At 35.9% G+C, this 22,603-nt stretch overlaps 1 protein-coding gene across 10 annotated transcripts in view; it reads left to right on the plus strand.

Moving 5' to 3' along the window:
* Positions 1 to 22,603, plus strand: part of KHDRBS2 (KH RNA binding domain containing, signal transduction associated 2) — a 343,662-nt gene that overhangs the window by 60,991 nt on the left and 260,068 nt on the right. The window lies entirely within an intron of this gene.

Consider the following 22,603-nt stretch of genomic DNA (forward strand, 5'->3'; position numbering starts at 1 on the left):
GTGAATGAGATTTTCTTCAACTTTAGGTAGGTTTTGTAGATGGTCCTTAAGCAAACTGCTGAGGTTTTTTCTCAGAGTTGCTTTTTTCACATGTATCATCATCTTATAAAATAAAATACCAGTTACCAAAGAAAATAATGTTTCAGTAACTCTGAAAAGCTTTCTCATAAAAGAGTTGGGGGATTTTCTCTCGTGTAATAAGTTTTAGAAGATAAGGTGTCACATTTACTGCAGGCTGTGACTGACAGTGTTCATTGCTGTTTATAAAAATCAAATGTCTTAGCACCTCAGACTTGCTTATTAGTTCTCATTGCTACATACTCTGATTTAGAGAAAGGATTTTATTTCTTGCAAAATTCAGCTTCTTGGTGGAAGTTTTAGTTTTTATTTTGCATAAGAGAATGTTGATTTTTTTGGAATTTGAGTGTTTGTTTGATTTTCTTGTACAGTTTATTATTTTACATAAACAGTTGTTCTAATAGTTTTCATACTGAAATGATAAACATCTCCATTTTTCTCCAGACTATTTTTTCCTTGCTGATTTATTATCACATGGTATTTGGTTCACCATTAACCTTGATTACACTCTCAGCTTTTTGCTTTATACTTTCATCAGAGCAATAAATTACAATTGGTAAAAACCTCATCAAAAAAAAAGAAAGGTGTAAAAAATTGAATCTCAATGATTCGAGCTGACATTTACCTCCTGACTAGTGAATATAAAACTGAGATAATGTAATAATCCAAATGGTAAAGACCTTAGAAACACATACAGTGCTATAAGGAATTACTTTCTTGCTGCACCTCTAGCCTGAGGTGCTTTGCCTTGATTTGTGGTATTTTGTGTAAATGCTGTTGGCGACCTAAAGTTCTTAGTCAGGGTGTAAGACTGCTGTAACTTCATAGCAGCAGTGTGATAATTATTCAGAATACTGTTTGATGAAGATAGTAGAATGAAAGACAAACTATTTAAAAGACAAAATGCTATCATCTATCCAATATAGCACCTGAATATTATTAAATTAACTTCATTTAGTGTAATGAACTTGTCATATTAACGAGTGGTAAAAGATATAAGGCCTTTTTTACAGCTTTTGAGCAGCAAAGCAAAAAAATCAGTATGATGGAAATGAAATACTTAGTAATGCAGAATAATCTCTTGCAAGGTTTCTGTAGTTGATTTGCTAGCAATATTCTGTGCTTGGCATGGAAGTATTCCCAAAACTGCAGGCTTCCTGATACCATCTCTAGGAACCATCTTTCAAAGATTGCATTTGGCATTTGTATGAAACTTCTGAATGTTGTGATCTAGTATCTTGTCTTTCCTTGACAATTGTAAACAGTCAAATCAGTACACAGTGGTTGCTTCAGATTGCTTTATAAATAGTGAAAAAAGTAGAAAATAATTAAAGAGGAATGATTTTATATATTTGGTCGGATGTTGTAATAACAGCAGTTGATCAGACTTGTATTTATAAATGGTTAAGATAATTACAGTATGATTTCACTTGAGAGGCATTTGTATTTGAAAGAGCATTGCTTTAAATCAGTCATTCATTTTTTGCCAATAAGCTTTTTTGGGCAGTGCTGAGTAAGCAGTATTCTATAAATCTGAAGAAAGTGTCCAAGTGTATAAAATTTTGGAAACAAAATTCTGCCCAGTTGAAAACCACCTAAAACAACAGTTTACAGGCTCTCTATTTAGGAATGAGGGCAGGTCTTGGAAGACAATTGCCCTTACTTAAACTGCATGTAGAAGTATAAATTGCTCCAAGGGAAGCCTTGGCCTAAAAATTTATTGTGGTCTGTAGGCTAAGCTTCAGTGACAGCTGTAGAGTCAGCAGCAGCATTTTAAGGTTTGAGCAAAAGTTAAAACAAAAGGTTTCTTGTGGCTAAACAGTTCTTGAAATTACAGAATCAGTATTATGAAATTGTCTCTACTCAAGTGTCTAGTCTGGTGCAGACAACAGGAAAAGAATATGAAAGGCTGTGATTAGAAACAGCTGTCTTGTGATACCAGCTCTGGTAAAAACACAGGCCTCTTTCGCCTGCTGTAAAACAAGGATGTGAAATAGAGACAGGGTGTTAGTTGATACTTCAGCAATGATCTTTTCTGAGATTAGTGATCTTAAATACCAGCAGCGCAGGTAAAAACAGCATTGCATTTATACACACTCCACTACGCAGCAGATATTTTTAATGCAGTCAGATTTTCTCTTGAAACAGTGATGCATTATCTTGTTTTTGTTGATCCTTCTCTCTGTCCCATGATGCCTCACTTTTAAGAAAGATAGGAAGAATAAGATACACTTTCATGATATGTGAATTCTGACTAAGACGTGCATGAAAATGCCTCAGCCTTTTGAAACAGGTCTTGCTTAAAAAGACTTTGGCACATGTCAGTTGAATGTTGTATTTCAAATACATCATAAATGGGAAAAGAGTGGGTTATTAAAAACAAAAACAAAAGAAACAGAAATCTGAAGTTATATTGTTGCTGAAAAACAAAAGTGACAGTTTGGAGGCTTGGTGGGAAACTTTGTTATTTGCATGGCAATACAGATTTTTGCCATTTACTTACCAGTAGTTTGGCTTCTGTTGTTTTCCATAGTTGCTACCTTTTTCTATGCTAACTTGTTTAAAGGAGCATCTACACTGGACTTTGCAAATTTGTTCCTTTGCACAGTTTAAGAATTTAAGAGCTTGTTTAAAGCCTTAGCTTTATGTAGCATATAAAGTAGTAAGTATTTGATTGTAAACTTGTCCAGTACACGTTGTAAGTTAAAATGTTGTTGACTTTGGTGAAATTCTGCCCCCTTTATCCCTGGCTTCAGTTTAGCTGGATTTCAGCCATTAAGGAATGGCTCCGTTTGTTAATTTCTTTTGCTTTCTGTGAGTGCAGATATATGAAAGAGTTGACAAGTCAAAAATAAACAGTGTGTGTATAAAAGCCTTAAATATTGCAGTGCATCTGTCTTGGTTTGACCTCAGCCAGCAGCCAAGCCCCATGCAGATACTCACTCACTCCTACACGAGTGGGATGGGAGAGAGACAGAATAGTGACAGTGGGTTGAGACAAGACAGTTGCTAAAGCAAAAGTTGTGCATGGAAGCAAAGCAAAACCAGGAATGTCTTCACTGCTTCCCATGGACAGGCAGGTGTTCAGCCATCTCCAGAGAGCAGGATCCCATCACAAGTAACAGTGACTTGGGAGGACGAATGCCATCACTCCGAACATCTCCTTCGTCTCCCACCTTTATATGATGGGCATGGCACCATGTGGTTTGGGATATGCCTTTGGTATTTGGTGTCAACTGTCTCCCCTTTGTCTCCTCCCCGCTCCTTGAGCACCCCTAGACTCCTCTCAGGTCAGGTAGGGTGAAGAGCAGAAAAGCCTCGACACTGCAAATGCAGCTCAGCAGTGTCAAAAACATCTCTATGTTATCAGCATTTTTTTCAGCACAAATCCAAAACACAGCCCCAGACTTCAAAGAAAATGAGCTCTACCCCAGCCAAAACCAGCACAGCATCTTCTACTATTTTAGATTCAGTGTTATGTATTGTTAGTTTATAATGTTTTATGCTTCATAAACTCATGACTTTAAGCAAATAACTTAAACAAACTCAGCAATGCTAAAGAATTCCCTGTGAAGGGTGAACTTTTCTGTTATTGTTCTATCTTTAACATCTAACTCAGACAAGTAATATGATTTTTATTTAGCATTCTCATTTTTTCGTATTTTGTTTCTCTCAAATCTGATCGTTGCTATTGTGCTTTCAAAGCAACTGTTGTCATGTTCATCATCTGCAAGTGATTTGTGTGTTTAGCTCACTTTTAAGTAAGATAGGAAGAATAAGATATACTAATATGTCCATTAAATGGATTGACAAGAAAATAGAAAGTTTCTAAGAGGAGTGTTAGTCAGCTGAATGAGTAGCCAGGACTTCTATCTGTGATTTATATTGCTCCAATGAAGTAAGTAACTCGCTGCTTAAGGCAGAAGGAACATTTGATCTGTCACTAATTCTGTAGATATTTCAGGAGACTAAAAAACTTCCAATATTTTTAATAAGAGGAAACAGAGCTAAGTGTCTAACTACAGAATGGAGATTTTTACTTGCCCTGCCAGTATTTTTTTTCTCCTTTGTAAGTCAGGAAAAGCCTTTATACTTGGCAAGATACAAGAATTTAGATTGACACCAAACTAAATCTACAGATTTTGCTGGTTTTGTATTTCAGCTGAGTTCTTTAACGAGAAGCTTGAACACTTGAAGGTAGAAAATTATTCATTTACATGAAGTGTATTGTAGTGATATTGATCCTGCAAACAGTTGTATGAATAAAGAATGCTTTCTCATATAACTTGAAAGATTTCTACCCTGACCTGGTCTTAATGAACTAACTGAACATGCATCTTTGTAAAAAAATACTGCTTTTTACTTTATAAATGCATGGGGAAGTTTCAAAATTCCTTTTTAGTTGATGCAAATTTAATTCTCATATTCAAGTGTAATTGTCACTCAGAATCTCTAATCTACACAACACCAGGAATAATAGGGGCAAAAACCTCTTTAGCTACTGAGTTAATCTGGAATTTATTAGAATTTGTTTTCTAATTTGATTTCATAAAATTTCTATTTCTGGAGTCACTGATATACAGAAAATTATTCCAGAAAGTTTATATAAAGTGTTTTAGTATGGAAGGTTCATAAAAAGCTAGTGAAAAGATACTTGGATAAATAGTATTGAGTGGTGAAAGACCTGGCCCTATTAAGCACTCAGATATTAGAAGAAGGATCTTTGACTTTTCTAATATTTCATTTCTGCTTCTTACCAAATTCCCTATTAATCTATAGTTTCCATTTTGATCATTAATTATATTTCAAACATACTAGCAGAAATATTTCAAAATTCAAATAATAGTTTTTCAATATTGTTGAATTCAAATAAATACCTGAAACCAAGGTATTTTCCTTAAATCACTTCTGTATTTAAGAAGTGATCACATCTGTCCATGTAATTCTGAAAAGTGAAATCAAATATGTGAGCACTTGAAGAGAGAAAATTTGGAAAAGCAGTTATCTTCATTCTTGTTTGTCTCGATATCTTCCTGTACTTAAGCTGAGAGAAAAGGCAGAACCTCTCAAACCTCAAAACCTTATTCTATTTCTCCAAATTTTTCTACTGAGTGGTGCAGTTCTGCTATTCAGTGCAGTTTTTCAGTATTTCTAATTGTACTCAAGACCCAAAATAGATAGGAGTCTTCTCTTCCATTTAATGAAAACAGGTCTTTGGAAAAGTCAGAGAAATACTTTAGCTGTACTTCCAGTAAAGTATGTGAAAGAATGTCACACGTAGTAGGTTTTTTTCCTGACTTACTTAGGACCTGATCTTTCATCCATCTCTCTACTTACCTTTTCCAGGTAAGTTCAGGAAATGAACCCTGAGTCTCATGCTTCTAGGGCTGATGCCAATCTTACAGAGCTTTTGAATGGTTACAGGAAATACCTTTTATTCTATAAAAATATCTTCTGTCCCCATTTTCGTTAATGCTTTGTTTTTATAACACTGCTGCTGAAATCAGCTCCCACAGCATTAACTACTTTCTTTATCATGCTGAGAAATTCTGCTCTGTATAGACCTCTTTAAAAATTGTTTCATAAAATTGTTCCTGACTGTAGAGTATAAAGTGTATTCCAGATAGAATTTAGAGATTTGCCTTTCTGTTTCATTTAACTATCCATGGCTGCATAAATCTTCAGCAGTGTAATTAAAGCAGCATTAACATAGTTAAAAATAAGTAGTACAAAAATATTTCCAACATTAGGACTTCTTTCCCCCCTTTGATTGCACAATTTTGAAAGCGTTTTCTTGGGGTATCTTTGCTTTATTTTTTCATGAAAATACACAGTTCAGCCTTCATCCTTTACTGTTTTCTTCCTTTAAGCAGGGACACTAAATTTCTGCATAGTGATTTATTTGGACTTACTTAGTGCTGTTATAGTGGAATGTGGTATTGCCTTCCATATTTCAAGGCAGACTTCTAGAGTAGTTATAATTTAACTTTTCACATTGCAGAGCACTCAAAGGCCAAAACTAAGATGGAGACACCCTTTGTACTGAATACGCTTAATAAATACACTGGTCTTTCTCCAAGGAGCTGACAGTCTGGAAAACACAACGTAAGAAGAAAACAGGACAAATAAAAAGATCAGCAGGAGAAAGTTGGTAGCTGGCAGCAACTGTGTGGAATAGAGACAAGTCCTAGCCACTCCCCAGTGGGAATGTTGGTCATGACTCTTGTTTTCTAAGCCACCAAAACTCTTACATTCCTCTGTATTCTTCTTTATTATTCCTCTTTGAGGGAGGAAGAAAAATATAATTTGGAACACAGCTTTAATAAAATAAGTTTGAGAGTGGGCAGGAATTCACCCTGCTTAAACAAACAGTTCTAATCAGGAGCATGACTTCATCTTAGGGGTCACACTGGTTGTGTATGATTGATTGTGGACATGTGCTCCACCTACATCTAGGGATATTTGGGCTTTTCTTTGGAATTATAGCAGCATTGTTTCTTTCTCTGCTCTTTGTATTCTTGATGATTTGCGGGCTAAATTTTGTCTTCAGTATCATCCGTGCAAGTTCAGTATTTTCAGAGGAATCTGCTTTTGGAATCCAAGGGGAGTTCAGCAAACAAGTCTGTTGGTGGTTTATGATAAGAAATAGAATCTAGCTCACTTCCACTTACCTGTGTTGCTTCTTAAGGACTAAAAAAGGTAGTGAGCAGTAAAAATTAAACTTTGTGTCTAAATACACAGTGAATCAGAGCATCAGAGCTAATAAAGCTTTCAAATTAGACCAGTGCTGTATGAGAACTGTAATGCAAAGTATTGGTTACAGTGAGATTTATCACAGTACCCTTGACTTCAGCAGGAGCAGAACTAAACCAGTGATGTGTACTCATCAGAAAGCTCACCTATTGGTGATCAGTTTTGGATGAATTGTTACTACTTTTTTCCTTCCAGCTTTTAAGAGGATTAGTTGCCAGTTACAGTAGTTAGCATGTATAACGCCAACATCTTCAAATTGCAGGGCAGTAGAAGAAAAGACTTTCTGGCAAACTGGTTCTATTACATGTCTGGACTTTTCTATGTCCTTACAAATTCAAGTTTAAAAAACTCTTAAGGTGTGCAAGCAATAGGTAGAACGTTGTTGTGCTATCAACACCATTTCTAGCACAAATCCCAAACACAGCACCATCCCGTCTATTAAGAAGAAAATTAACTCCAGTCAGCCATATCCAATACAGCTTTTACATTTATAATGCTGCTATCATATATGATGGGAGATTTCCCTTATTTTAGTTGTGGTACAATTTCATATACATATTTTAATAATAGTAATAGTAATGCTTTTAATTAGGAAGTATAGTGCAGTATAAATATCATGCTTTTTTTTATAATGTTACAGCCTTATGTGTTAGCAGGGAATGAAAGAACAGTAAACTGATATACTTTAAGCAAAGCAAAGTAGGGTTTAAAGAATGTTTTGGAAGCTTGTTAAAGTTGCTTTTAAAATAAATATTTACTTCCTTTCAAACATTGATAAAAAGATTGAATATTTAAAGGAAAAATGCACAACTGATGCTTTAAAAATTACTGCAACAAGGTACTTGCTGGTAGTTGGTCATTTTTTCATATGCCTCCATTATTCTAGTCTAAACTGATCAAATGCGTTGTAACTGCAGAATGTATGTGGGCTAATCAGTTCTTGAAAACAAATATGTTGTTTTGTCTTACACAAACATTCCTGAAGCGTGTTTTGATCTCTTGAATCTGAAGATGAAATCTGTTTTGTGGCTTTTCAGGTTTTTTCTCTGTTCAAGTGGTGTTACAAGGTCACTTCAGTGTAGTCATTAATGTAATTTATAATAACTCTCATCTAAAGTTAGCTAAACTTTTTGAAAATTACGTATAAAACATTTACACAAGAGATAAGGCTGTGCCTTGATCCTTTTGCAATAAACCTAATGACTAGATAGGAGGTGATACAGCTCCTCATAGAACAATTCAGGTTTCAGTGGTACCTAAGTAAACAAGCAGTTCCTTAACTTCAGAGCTAAGGAAGCTTTTTGTGCACATGTGTGTCTTTTGCTTAGCTGTGAGCTCTGATTGGAGGTTTTGCTGATGAGTGTAATGACAAAAATTTTGTCTTCTGTGGATTTTCAGATCTCTTTCATTGTGAGCTTAAGGCACAGCCTTTGCCTTAGTTTGAACATATCCTTCTATCCAGCTCTATGCCCTCTCAAAAATTCAAAGATCTTACTTGTCTTTGAAATAGCCTCCTCTTTCAAACTGAGTTGAAGTCAAGCTTTGAGGTCAGTAGTTACTAGGGGAAAAGACTGCACAAGATAGATTATCACCTTGCCTTGATTCCCTGTGAAAGGCTTGGAAATTACATGGCCCTATGGGTCATTTGTCTCCACACACAGGACACAGAGAAGGCTAATTACAGCAACGGGGACATACTAGCAGCCTTCCCCACAGCATGTATGCTCCAAACAGAGTGAATGCGAGCTCTCTGGACCAGTTAGTTTAGTGAGAAGGTTTTCCTCCTCTTCAGGACTATCATTTGAATGGTTTTGTAATTCCTTTGCAACGTCGTGGATTTTGGTGGCTTTCTCCCTGTTTCTCAAGCTTCCCTCATATCATCAGAAAAATTAAAAACATAATTGTGTGTTGCTATATAGAGGAGTATGGTAATGAAAGGAATTGACACTCAAAATGCTCTTTCTTGCTGAGTTTCATCTGTTTAGCCTAGAGTGTGTTTGACCTCAGCCTCCTTCTTTCCTGTTTTGTTTTTTACTCACTCTGCACAAACAAAATAAACCAGCAACACTCTCATATAATGCAAATGCAAAAGATGTGTTCTAATACTGAAGAAATCTGTTTCATAAATATATCTTTCTTGGTTTTATTACACATATATTTGTGTGTATGTGTTTTATTAAAATGTATTAAAATATGCCTTCCATTTTCTGCCTACATAGCTTGATAGTAGCATCAGTATATAAACTTTTTCAGGAACACGAAGAACCAATTGCAAGCATGTTCACTTGATAGATTTAGATTTTCAATTAACAGCAGAACCACCAATTTATCTGTGGTTACCACAGGTTATCTGTGGTTTTTTTAAACTGTTATGTATCTGTGGTTTGGGATTGTGAGTCACAAGAAAAGTACTACAAAACAGGAGGAAACCATGCCATCCCTCTTTTATTTCAAGAAATGTAGCAATTCATAGTTCTGTCATTCATATGCTCTTAAAAGAAGACAAGGAGGAGACAATTCTTTGGTTGCTTTTCCTAGGTATGAGCTCACAGTTTTGTTCCAACAGGATGAATTTAGAATAGGTGACAAATATATCAAAAATATGTTTCCATCTACCTTCTGAGATCCCAATTGTGCTACTGTGGTAAGGAATGGGTAGCACTTAGGTAGATACTGTCACCCATGACTTACTCTACTACCAGAAATGTACACCATGGCATACACAGCATAATTGCACACCATTTGCTCAATAATCACTGGTTTCCAAGCTGATAGACCATCTACTATCTCATGAGAGAAACTGTTTATTGTCTGTGTCAACACAGCAAGAGAGAATGAAATCTTCTTCACCTGGTTATTTTTACCCAAGGAAAATTCACTGAAGCAATGCTTAATGAAATATTAAAAGAAAAATTACACAGGCTATGAAGAATTGTTCAATAGTAATAATAATAATGAACATGTTTCTTGGAAGTTAAAGAAATAGACTTTTATTTCTGAGTACATTATTTCTCTGTCATTTATTGAGAAAAAAACTGATGGGTCGCAGAAAGCCAAAAAAAGCCCTTTTTTGTCCTGAAAGAGAATAATTTATTACTCCTTTAACCCACAATGAATTCTTGCTGTCTTTTTTCTTGTTTGGCTTTTTGTTTTTCCTGATAAATCGGGAATATTGTTTCAGATTGTAGAGCTTTGGGCTGCTCCTTATCTCCTTGCTTTAAATACTTATTTTATGATTGAGTGAAAGTGGACTTCAGAAGAAAAATAATTTTTTCTCTGTAAGCTGTAAAACTTCATCTCAGCCACTTACATAGGTACCAGATACTGTAAATGTTTAACTTTATAAATAAATAAGAAAGTGGATATAATCAAGACCACATTTTATGTCATGTCCTAGCATGATGCAAGACAGTGCTTTTTTGTTTTGCTAGTTTTCAGGCCCAGGAGTCTGCATTCTTAGTGAAGCATGTCCAGGGAATTTGTCATGTTGCCTAAAATAATCAACATACTTAAGTGGGCAGGTTATCTGCAGATTCCCAAGCTATCCATGTACTTTAATAGATACCAGAAATCACACCATATTTTTCTAGATAAAAGTGTTCACATATGAAACTTAAAACACTGATGTGTGGTGGCTTTATTGCCAAAGCATCACCTGGCGTTTGGTGTTTATAAAACTCTCTTCTTGCTTGTGATAGTATTTAGATACTTCTTTAATGGAAACCTCAGTTTTCCAGAAATCCCTAATACCATGTCTAGGTGGGAAGATGGTCAAGGTGGTTATTATATACAGCAGCTGTTGTCTCCAAACTTGAAAAAAATAAGCATTTTTAAATCCAGACATATAAATCACATTTTGGATGGCTTTTGTCTTACTGAATTGTCTTGGTTTAGTCTCAAGTTGCTTGTGATTTACGCCATGTAGCAGACAAGGGAGTTACAAAATTTAAACATAATTTAAAATTTAAGCCATTTTTAGGAAAATGTCACTAATGAAGCCATTACAGTGGTGTTTTGCACTCCTGTAAGAGTAGCTAACTCACATAGAGCAGAATTATAAACCCCTGGAATGAGGGGTTCGTAATGGAAACGCTGACACTAACAGAACTGTAGAGGCAGGAGTGGTGTCACTGTAATTAGCTCAGTGCTAGTACAAATCATGTTTTATTATTCTTTCAGCCTCTGCAAGAAGAGATGGTTTATTTCTTTCAGGTATAATTGCATTTGTCACATTTTTTGATATTGCAAAAATCATGAGCATAAAAGGGCAAGATGACTTTCAGAGCACTTAACATCGTGTTGTTTGGAATATCATTAGAGGGAAAAGATGATGGGGAAAAAGTGGAAAACAAAGCTTTCAAGTTTTCAGATATTTTCCTTTTTTTTTTTTTAAGGATTGCTTTTCAGAAGAAAAGAATAGGATAATGAGAACAGAAAAAGTGTTCTCTCATAGATACACCTGAAGGATGACATACAGGGAGGAGGGAATCTCTACAAACCCTTTTATGATTGTTCCCTCAATGAAGAGAGAAAATTCTGGTGAATTCTTTGTTTTGGTTTCTTTTTTTTTGCCCAGGAGCAGATTAGCAGAACATGTCATGTCTGTGCAAGGATGTGTTTTGTTAGGCTCAGGCTCAAGCTCACAGACCAAGTGCATAGAGTTAGGTGTGTCTGCAGGAGCAGAGCTAGGTGCATTAATGCTGTACAATGCTGAATTTGTCTTCTTAGTCAGAAAGTTGATTCAGTATGCTCTAGAATGAAACTCCCAGGATCTTCTTCATTTATAGCAAGGCAAAGTGCAAAAAAAGTGATACTGGAGTCTGCTGTGAGTTCGTGTTCAAGCTTACTGTAAATATATATTCTTCAGCAGTTATATTCTGCCTGGAAAGAAATAACTGTAGCCTCAAGGCCTTATTCTAGAAAAGAGAATCTATTTTTATGCATCCTTGGGAAAAGAATGATGATGGGACAACCAATGTGTTCATCTGCTGCCAGTAGAAAATTATTGCCTCCATGCTTGCGTCCAATTTTGATTCTCCAAATATAAGGAAGACCCAGACAAACAGGTTCAGAGGAGGTCTGTGAGGATCACCAGTGGCTGAAGCACTTACTCAGTGTGGAGAGGCTGAGGGAGCTGGACTGAGTAAGTCAGGAGGAGGGGTTGTCTCCAGAGAACCTGAGAGCTGCCTTCCTAATGTCTGCAGGGAAGGTGTTCAGGAGACACTTCACAATGGTGCATCTTAGGGGAATAAGAGGGAGCAGGTGTAGCTTGAAACAAGAAATGTTCAGACTGGATAAATGGAGAAACTTTTCATCAGCACGAGTGAAGCCAAGGAGCAGGCTGCTTAGAGGGGCTGTACAGATAGAGGGTGTTCAAACAGTACTTGGCTGCAGGCATTAAAATGTAGTATCTGTAAAATTGGCTTGCTGGGGTTTTCAGCAGGTTTTTTTTTTTTTTTTTGATCCCTAGTAATGTAGTTGCAATTCAGTTGGCAAGGGATTGCCATCTGAAGACTCAGATTTCTGAGTGGATTGAGTAACTTCAGTGTTTTTATGTATCTTGATTGTTATCAGTATGCAAGTAGTGAATTTAGAAGTGATTTAGGTATAACATGAAGTGCTCACAGGTGTAGAAATACTCTTGGTTCTGTCCAGGATAATGTTACTAGAGTTATAGACTATACAGAAGCCCAGCATATGAACCTAAAAAATTAGGAAAAGGGAAAAAAAACCCATTTTTTTTTCTCCTACTATTAAAAAGTAGCATTCAAAATAGAGAGAGGAATTAATAAAAGTGATACCAGTATCAAGAGCTGTTTTATATAGGAGACTTGATTGCTTTCGTATAACAGCTGGCAAGAGAAAACTGCCAAACAAATCACTTTAACAGGAGATATTCAGTGAAATGAAGAAACAAGAATAATTTATTATTTATTTGCATTTCTGAAGTTATTAGGAGTGCTGTAATCTCAAAACACCTTTTTAGTCAGCCAAGAAAATGAATGCTAATAACAGGAAGCATCTATTCATTTGAACTTTCTACTGCAAATGGTATCATAAGGGTTGAATTAACTGATACCACAAAGGATAATAGCTATGTTCTGGGAAGGAGATTCAGAAATAACATTTGAGATAAGAGTTTGACTTTTATTTATCACTGAAGAATATAATCAATCACTGAAGTTCTTTGGAAAATATAAAAAATTCTGCTAATGCGTTGCCCTTTCATGCTTGTCATGTTTGGCTAAAGGTACTGCAGAAACAACAGCGGGAGAAGTCCCTTCATTTCAGTCAGAAGGGGAGGAAGAGGAGAGAAGGGATTCTCCTAGAATGGATTCCAACTCTACTATGTCCCTGTGTTCCCCCAAAACCCACATGTGAGCAGACTGTATGGTGTACAGTTTTAGAGGGAGATGCTCAATGAAAGAGCATTTTTTTTCTGAGAGCACTTACTTTGCTTGTAGATTGGTGCTAAAATGTTCCCTCAACTTTCAAAGACTACAAACTTACTTGAGGAATAAGAAAAAAAGGCTCGTCCAGGGTAAATAATTTAATCTAAATGTTCATATGGAAAATAGGTTTCCTAAAAGCACCATTTTGCCTTTTTTCTTTTTTTTTTTAGGAAGCACACAACTTCTACTGTAAAGTTAGTGAAATGGAAACACCTGAGGAAAGGTAGTTATTGCACTCTTGGAAGTACCACCTAAATATAGAACCTGATCAAAAACATTGAAAGCTATTGGAAAAGCCTTTCCAGCTCAGCTGTTCCTCAAAAGGTGTTTGTTTGAAGATGCTAGCTCTCTTTACTCATCTATCTTCTTACACCTTGGAACCAGGGGTTTTATTCCCTGGTATTTGCACATTTTCTGATAGCAGAGCCCCATAGGTCCACTATTCTTTCCAAATTTCTGTATAAAATTAAAGAAGGTTATTTTGGCATAGGAGATACTCAAAATCAAATGTTTGTTGCATAAAGACTGCACAAGGATGCACACATGTAGGAGGACCTTATAAGATGAGGAATTTGCATGACATATCACCTGACAAAAGATGGCTAATTTTACCATCATCAGTATGGGAAAGATTTGGGTTGCATAGAGACAGTATGCAAAGAGTGTACAAACTGCCAAACAGATAATCATAATGAAGCCAGTCTATTCATGTGTAGTACTATCCAGTACAAAAACAAACAAAAAAAGTCACACTAGACTGTATGTAAATTAGGCTTTTATAACAAGATTTTTTTTTCCCAATGGAATTATGCTCCTAAGTTTTTATTGTAAACTGTGTCCTTATGTCTAGAAAGCTGGACCAATATCACTATCAGGGCAGATCAGGGAGCTGCCCTGTCTTATCCCCACCCCACCCCCAAAAAAAAAAAAAAAAAAGTCATAAATATGGCTTTTTCCTGTGACAATGAGAAAATAAAATTCAGTTTTGCTTACAGCTTAATGTCCTGATATAGGATGATGGGGATGTACCGATGGGGTGTAGAACAAGCTAGTTCATGCATTTAAGAAAGGCATCTGAGCCATATTGCAACTGTCACAACAGCTTGGAACAGACTAGAGAGAGTTGTGGAGGTTATCTTTAATTCAAGTTACTGTGTTGTTACACCAGCAGCACTTAAACTTGGTCTTTTCTGGCAGTCACTGTTAACTTCTGTTGTTATTTGAAAAATTCTGTAGTACCCTGGCGGTAGTGGCTTCAGTGTTGTTAAGGGTCAAGCTTCAGTTTTTCACAGTTTGCAGGTTTTTTTCCCCACGTGCTAATTTGCTCCCAGTGTATGCTGTTGTAAAGGTGGTTTTTCTATATGTATTAACTGAAAAAAATTATATAATAGATTTCTGAAAGTTACTGTGAGTGTTAATTGCTTCTTCTTTGCTCTACTGTGTAGTGTTTTTTTTAGCAGTGTGATGAAATAGATATAGCAATGCAAAATGTAGTCTTTTTCTCCCCCTCCTCTTCTCCCCTTTCTTTACATGATGCACCTGAACTGTGTTTTTGCAGCTATGATAGACACATAAAGTACACAGTACATTCATGAAACCTACATCTTAGATGTAACATCATAAAAACAAACTCCAGTTTTTAAAGAGAACAAGACTGGATAGTTTTGAAGTACTTTGAGGAAGTTTTTCCCTTAAATCAGGGATTCTGTTGCCATAAGATGTCTGCTGACCATAAGATGTCCTGTAGTCATCACTACTCTTTGGTTTTTACAAGGAGTGATTACATCTGTAACCATTCATATTAGTACTTCTATTTGAGCAAGTATCCCACAGAAAGATTTTTCTCATTTATCACACTTTTATGTCTAAAATGTATGATGTTTAAGGAAAAGAAATACTAACACACTAGTGTTATGTATTGTATAGTACTATTTGTATTTGAAGGCTGCATTTATGTCATAAAGTGAACAAACAAGTCAACAAGGACATTTACCGCAACAAAGGTTGTTAGGTTTTGGGGATGTGGGTTTTTCTTAATTCAAATGAGACCTCTGTGGAAACAGGTACTGATCTGAAGTGACATTAAAAATGAATAGTTCTCAAGTATAATAGCTTGGAACTAATGGCATATTAGGAATTTGATGATGGCATTGCAAAAACCTGCATATACTTTAGATTTTTACGTGATCTGTTTAGTCATACTGAAGACACTGAACATTCTTTGGATGCATAAAAATAAATTCTTTTTTCTACGATAAAGACTTCACTTACAGCAAGAAAAGCACAAAATAAAAGTGATACTATAGAGTCTGCTGTGAGTTAGTGTTCAAGTGTGCTGTGAACATACTCTCTTCAACAGTTAATTTCTGCCTGGAAAGAAATAACTGTAGCATCAAGGCCTTATTTTGCTAACTAAAGTAACCTGAAATCTATTGAAAAATAGAGTCTCTAACATGAATAGGTAAATTATAAGTAACTGCTTTTTCTTCAGTAAGTACTCTGTTTCTCATTTTCTGAATAAGTGCAGCCTCCATACTTTTTTTAACTAGGAAAATCGGAAGAAAGCATAGGCTATTTCAGTCTGGTGCTATATCTGTATGTAAGAAATGTGTCAGAAATATTAAGTATTTCATTCAGGGCTTGAGTGGTGAAAATATATAGACTTTGATTCACTAACATATAACCTTTCTTCACTTTGAAGTTTCTTGATTTCACAGCCTCTGTAGTTTGATAATTATTCGAGAAATTAGCTAAGTTAAAGTTGGTGGTTTATCAGCCAGTACAATGGCTTACAATAAAAACCAGCAAGTGTAGGACTCAGGAGATGTTGTGATATGCCTTTTAACTGCCCACCTTTATTTGCAGGCAATTTTCAATTATAATGTTTCTGTAACACTCATTTATTACTGTTATATAATTTAGAGGGAGAATGAAATACTCTGTTTTAGTGGGGAGCTGATTGTGGGCACATCCTAAATTTTTCCTGGATGACAGGGGGAATATTTTTCTGAAATTTACAGAGAAATAACAGTAACAGTACTTCCAATAATTATTATCAACTAACTTTGCAGTGAGTCATAAAGAAAATAGTGTACTGATCTTAAATTGAAAGGAAATTTAAAAAAAAAAAAAAGATTATGAGAAAACAAAGAAGAATTGTACAGTTTTTCTTTCCAGGCAACAGAAGGCCAGTGGTTATTTTGAAGCTTTAAGTTTTTTTTTTAAGGAGTGTGGTTAGAAGATGTAGTAGATTTCATGTGAATTGTTATTACTGTGTTATTCTGGCATCCCAGTGTATTTGTCAAGTTTTAAATGAAGTTTTCAGCAGAGGAAGTTTAAGGTCATCATTTGACATATATCTTGTGTTAATTCAAAAAACAGTGAAAAGTGGTTGTTATTGTATCCATCTGTAGCAGTGGAAAGCAATTTTAGTAGGCTTTGGAATAAATACATGTAAGATGATACGCATTTTTCAACTGAGTCTGACATCTGACTTCATGAATAAAAAAGACCCTATTAATCATGAGGTGATAGAGTCACATACATTGTATTTATCATTCTTGTTGGAGAGTAGTTGTCTCTTGTTAATGTTTTGAGGAAATGCATAGTAATTATACAAAACAAATAAGTCAAGAAAGTAAAAAATACAGTTAACTTGTGTGGAAGCATAAACATTGGTCTCTGTCTTTTATGTTACTGCTTTACAAATGATAGTTGTGCATGTGGGGAATGTAATTTCTTCATCTATAATTGAGCAATATGCAAATACGAATGTGTAGGTGAATAATAGTTAATTCCATGGCCTGAAAACAACTTAAGCTAACTTTATATACTTGATATCCAACATTAGATGTGCTCATGCAATCTATGGAAAGTATGCAAGGGCTCTGCAGCAAGGATATAGAAATAGTATTTTCAGATAATCTTTAAAAGTACAAATGAACAATCATTCAACATCACAATATTTATTCCCTGGAGTCAACACAGCATGTTGACATGTATAACCAGAGTACCTGGGGAGGGATCTTTTATCACTTAGCTGGGAGCACAGGACTATGGATATTTACTGAAATACTAATTTTTGATCTATACCAGATAATTTTTTGGGAGACAATCTTTACTTCTGGGTAGACTTTCAAATACCACCTGGCTCATATTCCCCTTGAAGCAAGCAGAAGTCATGACTAGCAGACATCTATTCTGATATGCAAGTGAAGTGATTTGATTATTTCAGTCGACTTGTAATAATGGTTTAGTACCTCCAGTTTGTACACTCTGTCCAGCCTCATTTTGTACATATTATGCAGCGCTGTCGGGAATTCCTGAATGTTTTACCTATGCCATTAGTGTCTCCAAGGAAAGGAAAGATTGAAATGCTTACTCATAATGATGAGTTGATTGCATAAATTACCTTCTAGTCTTTCTAGTATATGAGAGTTCTCTTCTCTCCTTTTTGCACCTCTTCCTTAATTTTCCTTTGACATTCAATGCATTATACTGAGGGATGAAGCTTTTCTGTAAGTGTTAGAAATAATAATATAACAAATATTGAAAATTTGGGACCTCATCTTACTAAGATGCACAGTCTACTCAAAGAGGATCACAGACTTGAACTCCTTTGACAATGTTTGAAGGAACAGAGAACACAAACAGGAAGCTCTATGTGTTTAACAAACCAGTGCATCTTTAAGTCTTACAGATCTTATATTCTTTTTTAAAGCTTCCCACCTCTTTTTGAGGTATCCTCTCTAGTAACGCTTTACTGCTACTCCATATTTCTCTTTCTCTGTCTTAAAAGTTCTGAAGAATGTCAGCGTCTCTTTCTTAGGTGTGTAACAGGACATTCTTGAAAACCACATTCCATAAAAATGGCTTTGCACTTCATGGATAACAAGGTGTGCCAGTAACAAAGGGTATTTGCTATTTTTCCTTTTCATTGTTTTAAAAAATGGTGTGTAAGCCTGATGTGCTATAGAAGTAGACTTGCCAAATTTAGTTTGATATCGATATACACTGTAAGACAGAAGTTATCAATATGTATGACAGGGTGACAGACTTCAGCTATTAGAGCTGAAAACAGATTTAGTACGAAATGGAGAGCTAAAACAAGATACAGCAGGACTGGTAGCATCATTTCCATAATCCTTTTAAAATGTTTTGGAAGATTTTTCTAGTGGTTATATTTTTCTGAGAGCTGCTGTTTTCTTCTTCCTCTTGCACATACCATGGTTTCTGTCTCTTGGTCTTTTCTCTGTCTTGCACTTAAGTCTATCATAGGTTGTTGGTGACTGGTTTGTGTCTTTTTGTGTGTAGGAGAAAGAGATACCTTGTGATGTACCGCATAGTGCAAGTGTGCATTCAGACTCAATGATCCACATGGTCCTTCTCAATTCTGTTTGACTGTGAGAACTCCCCACGTATTTTCAAATCACTGGTTAGGGAAATCTAGAACTGGAAATTGAAAATCACCCCTTTTCTCCCCCAAGCCCCTCACTGTCTCTGTATGCAGGACGCTGTAAGCATCAGACCTGAATGAATTTTGGCAGGGGGAAGAGGCACAGGTGACTGCCTCATAGCGCTCACCAGCAGGCAGTCACAGCTCTGCATCTGCATGGGGGCAGCAGGACATCTTTACCTGCCATTGGCCACTGCTAATGCCAGTTATTTGCCCAGTAAGACATAAACTATGAGAGCAATTTCTGAGGCCGTAAACTAGAATTCACTGGGAGCTGAAATTATAAATTATGTATTATGAGTGATACATAATGAATTACTTTTTTATCAGCCATCCTGAGTTACAGGACATGCAAACCAAAGCAGCAATTGGCCTCTCAGCAATAAAGTAGCTGATAATTAACCACTGCAGGTCTCTCTCTCCATTTGCAGACCTTTCTGTACTCTTGCTTAGCATGCCTTAATGCAGTTCTAAAAGCTGTTTGCTGATGTTCTTGCTGGAAGGTAGCTACCACGTATGATTGGTTTTCCAAGCTGTTAGGAGGCTATAGGTAGGTTTCTGGGTTTTTAGGTGTATGAAGTGATCTACACACAGGTTTCTCTCAGTTTAAAGGGAGTTCATTTCCTGCATTTTCAGATACATTGAAAAATATTACAAGACATCTGCCTGTACCTGTGCATGCCAAATTACATGTGTGAAATGCACAGTCTTAAACAGTGCCTTGCGTGTAAAGTGCCAAGTCATCAGCAGATGCAGTCCCAGTGATATCAAGGGCACAATTTTTCTCTTGGCTTCTTGCTAGTTGTAAAACTTTAGAGAAGCCAGACTGCATAACAGGTGTTGCCCTTTTACTTTCCCTATTTATTATATAGCAGACACCTGATTATGTGTTTGTTTTGTCCATCCTTTAGTTAGTTATCTGTCACACATTCTTGTCTTCCCATCTGTCTATTTCAGAGAGACCAGTTTGTCTCTTTATGATATGTAACCCTTCTTTTATGTTTTCCTAGCAGCAGATGATATGGATTCTTGTCTATGTGTAGTATTCTGTCCTGACTGAGTATATGTAGCATTTCTATGCATGACCTATATATGAACACCTTTATTCTTTTCAGGTACACTCTTATCTTTATGGAAATGGAAAAAAAATTATTTTTAATTTTAAGGCTTTAATAAGGTATTGTAACAGGGGCTAATATTGCAGCATCTATGGATGCTGTTGGATATTTAGCTACCTGTGGTAAATTATGGTGTAAAGGATTCAGTAGTTCATGGATGTAGCTGGTCATCTGTGCATTTACTGATAGTTATACAACATTTATCTTTTCTTCCGAATCAGCACCAGTGTTGTTCATTGTAGTATGTCATGCATCCTCTGTTAAGGAAGTGTATTTTTCTTTTTCAGGAGTACTGTCAATGCAACTCTTTGGTGACCTCCAAAAATCTGTCTTTCACTGGGTTTTCCACTCTCAGACCCCTGAGAGATGCATGGGCTCTTTCCATCTTACTAGTTCCTGACGTCCCACATCCTTCTCTTGACACAGAGGCTTGTCACCTTTGAATTAACCGAAAACCTGCCTCCCAGTCATATGCAACGTAGACTGCATAAATTAGAAATGAAAGTTTTCCATGTTAGTATGTCTTTTTGGCATAATTTTCCTCAAAATTTAACTTCAATTAGAAAAAGATACTAAAATCCCTTGGTAAACATAACCCTTGTGCAGTTGTTATTTTGAATGTTTCTACCCAAACTGTGCACAGGGTAGTGCTGCCTTAGGTCCTGCAGGCAAAAGCCACAACCATTAGGGCTGTATGCCGTAGAACTCACCTTGATGTTGAGTTCTTACATGTCCAAAAACTGTATTTTTCTCCCCAAGAGACCCTACTTTCTTCTTGGTTTATTCCTGCTGTGTCTGATAGCACATGAAGACATAGCATTCTTCCAGCCAAGCATGTGGATGTCCTAAGGATGACTTGCTCTAATATTTATGTGTTGCTTATATAACTGTGTGTCTCCACCAAGTATGTCAGTGCTAACAGGCTGCTTAGAACACCACTGACTTCATAAAGTCATTAGAAGAGGATCTGTCGTTAGTACATGTGACTGTCATTTGTCCACTTAAAGCACAGAAAATTAAATGCAATGGGAAAAACCTTACATGCACTTAACCATGCAAATAATTAGTGTAATTAAATATGTTTCTTCAGGACTATTCATGGAGAATTATTAAAAAAGCCCAAAAAACATGAAAAGGCGTATCAAGTGTAAGCAGCATAGACTTACCTAAGAGTACAGTTGTTAAATCTGTCTATGTCAGAGATGTACAAGAAGGTACTTACTTCCTAATTTTCTATGTAAGTGGTTTTTTTTTGGGTTTTTTTTTGGTGTTTTTTTTTTTTTGTGGGAATGACTGCTGCTATATTGTTAAATAGATAACAAATCAAAAGAATCAAAATGCCGAAGAATCTGTGTGTTATGCTGGTGGGGACTGATCACAATGATAGGTATTTTATTTTATTTTATTATTTCTTTACTTATCTTGACTAATATATTTAAATTTGTCTTATATGGTATAGTACATGCAATGACTATGTATTTTCTGTGTATCATTCTAACACACTTCTGGTCTTAAGTTGTTACAAAAAGTGTTCTCATGTTGCAGAGTGATATACTATGGCTGCATCTTTTCATCCCAGGTTCAGAGTGATTTTTTTTTCTGGCATCTCAACATTTGCTGTCCAAATGAATTACACGTACACAGGGGGAAAGTACCAGACATCCGTGTTGTCACTGCAGGATAGCCCTCAAACTCTAGTAGATGACTTAAGAACTATATTTTTGCAGCATCACTAGACCAGTTTGTTTAGGAAAATGTGGATAAAAACTGAATCTATGTGGTATTACCAGAAAATAACAACGCATGAAGGTGGTCAGAGAGAAGGGTAATGTTATGCTGAGCTGTTTATTCTACCCACTTCTCCATTTGTTAATCAGCCTGGATTTTTTTTTTCTTTCTCTCCTTTGTTTCTTTCCCTTTTTTAAGTCTGTAATGATAAAACAAGTGTTCTTTGGCAGATAAATGTTGCTTTCCTAGGTAAGAGGGACAACATTTGTATATTGTTTCTTTATGCATTAGAAAGAAGGCAAAAAAGAAAGTATTAAAATTTCTGTACAAGATTTTTATGTGATTTATTATTCCTAAGTTTTTATAGTTTTGGAAAAAGAAATCACTGTATTGCTTCATTGGAAAATAATTTGTGGATTGGAGATTAGAGCAGTAGTGTATTTCTTTCAATCAAATCTTGTAGATTTATAAACATTAACATGTCTAAGACCTCACAGAGAGTTAGCAATGTCTTGTAAAGATTTACTGTTGCAGTAGCAGCTTATTTGTGGAAATTGCAAGGGGCCATATGCCACTGCCGAGCTGCACCTGCAATTTGCACTGATGTCTGTTCAAGAAGCACCTGAATGGGTTTAGTCTATATGCCCTCTAAAACTGGGGTCAGCCAAAAATTGCCTGTCCATTTCAGTGCCCCATAAAGATTTGGTGACTTAAAAGTTCTTGCTTTTCTAAGTAGGGCAGATGAAAGAGAAAAGGATGATGTTGCTATAGAAATATTATACTTGGTGGATAGAAGCCATTAGCAGGAATTTCCTATCCTCTGGACAGTTTCATGACTCTTGGTCTCACAGCTTGTGATTCCTGCTTTTTAAGCCGTGCTAGAATAATTTTCTCCCAAGCAGACTGATCCACTGAGTAGTTACTAACCTTGAAACTAATACCTTTTTTTTTAATATATTTTTAGGAGCCTCTTATAACTTGACATACTTTTTATTCTCTTCTTGATTATACCAAATGAG

The sequence above is a fragment of the Lichenostomus cassidix genome, chromosome 3 (genome assembly GCF_008360975.1).
Source record: "Lichenostomus cassidix isolate B80296 chromosome 3, HeHo_3.0, whole genome shotgun sequence".
Lineage (NCBI taxonomy): Eukaryota > Metazoa > Chordata > Aves > Passeriformes > Meliphagidae > Lichenostomus > Lichenostomus cassidix.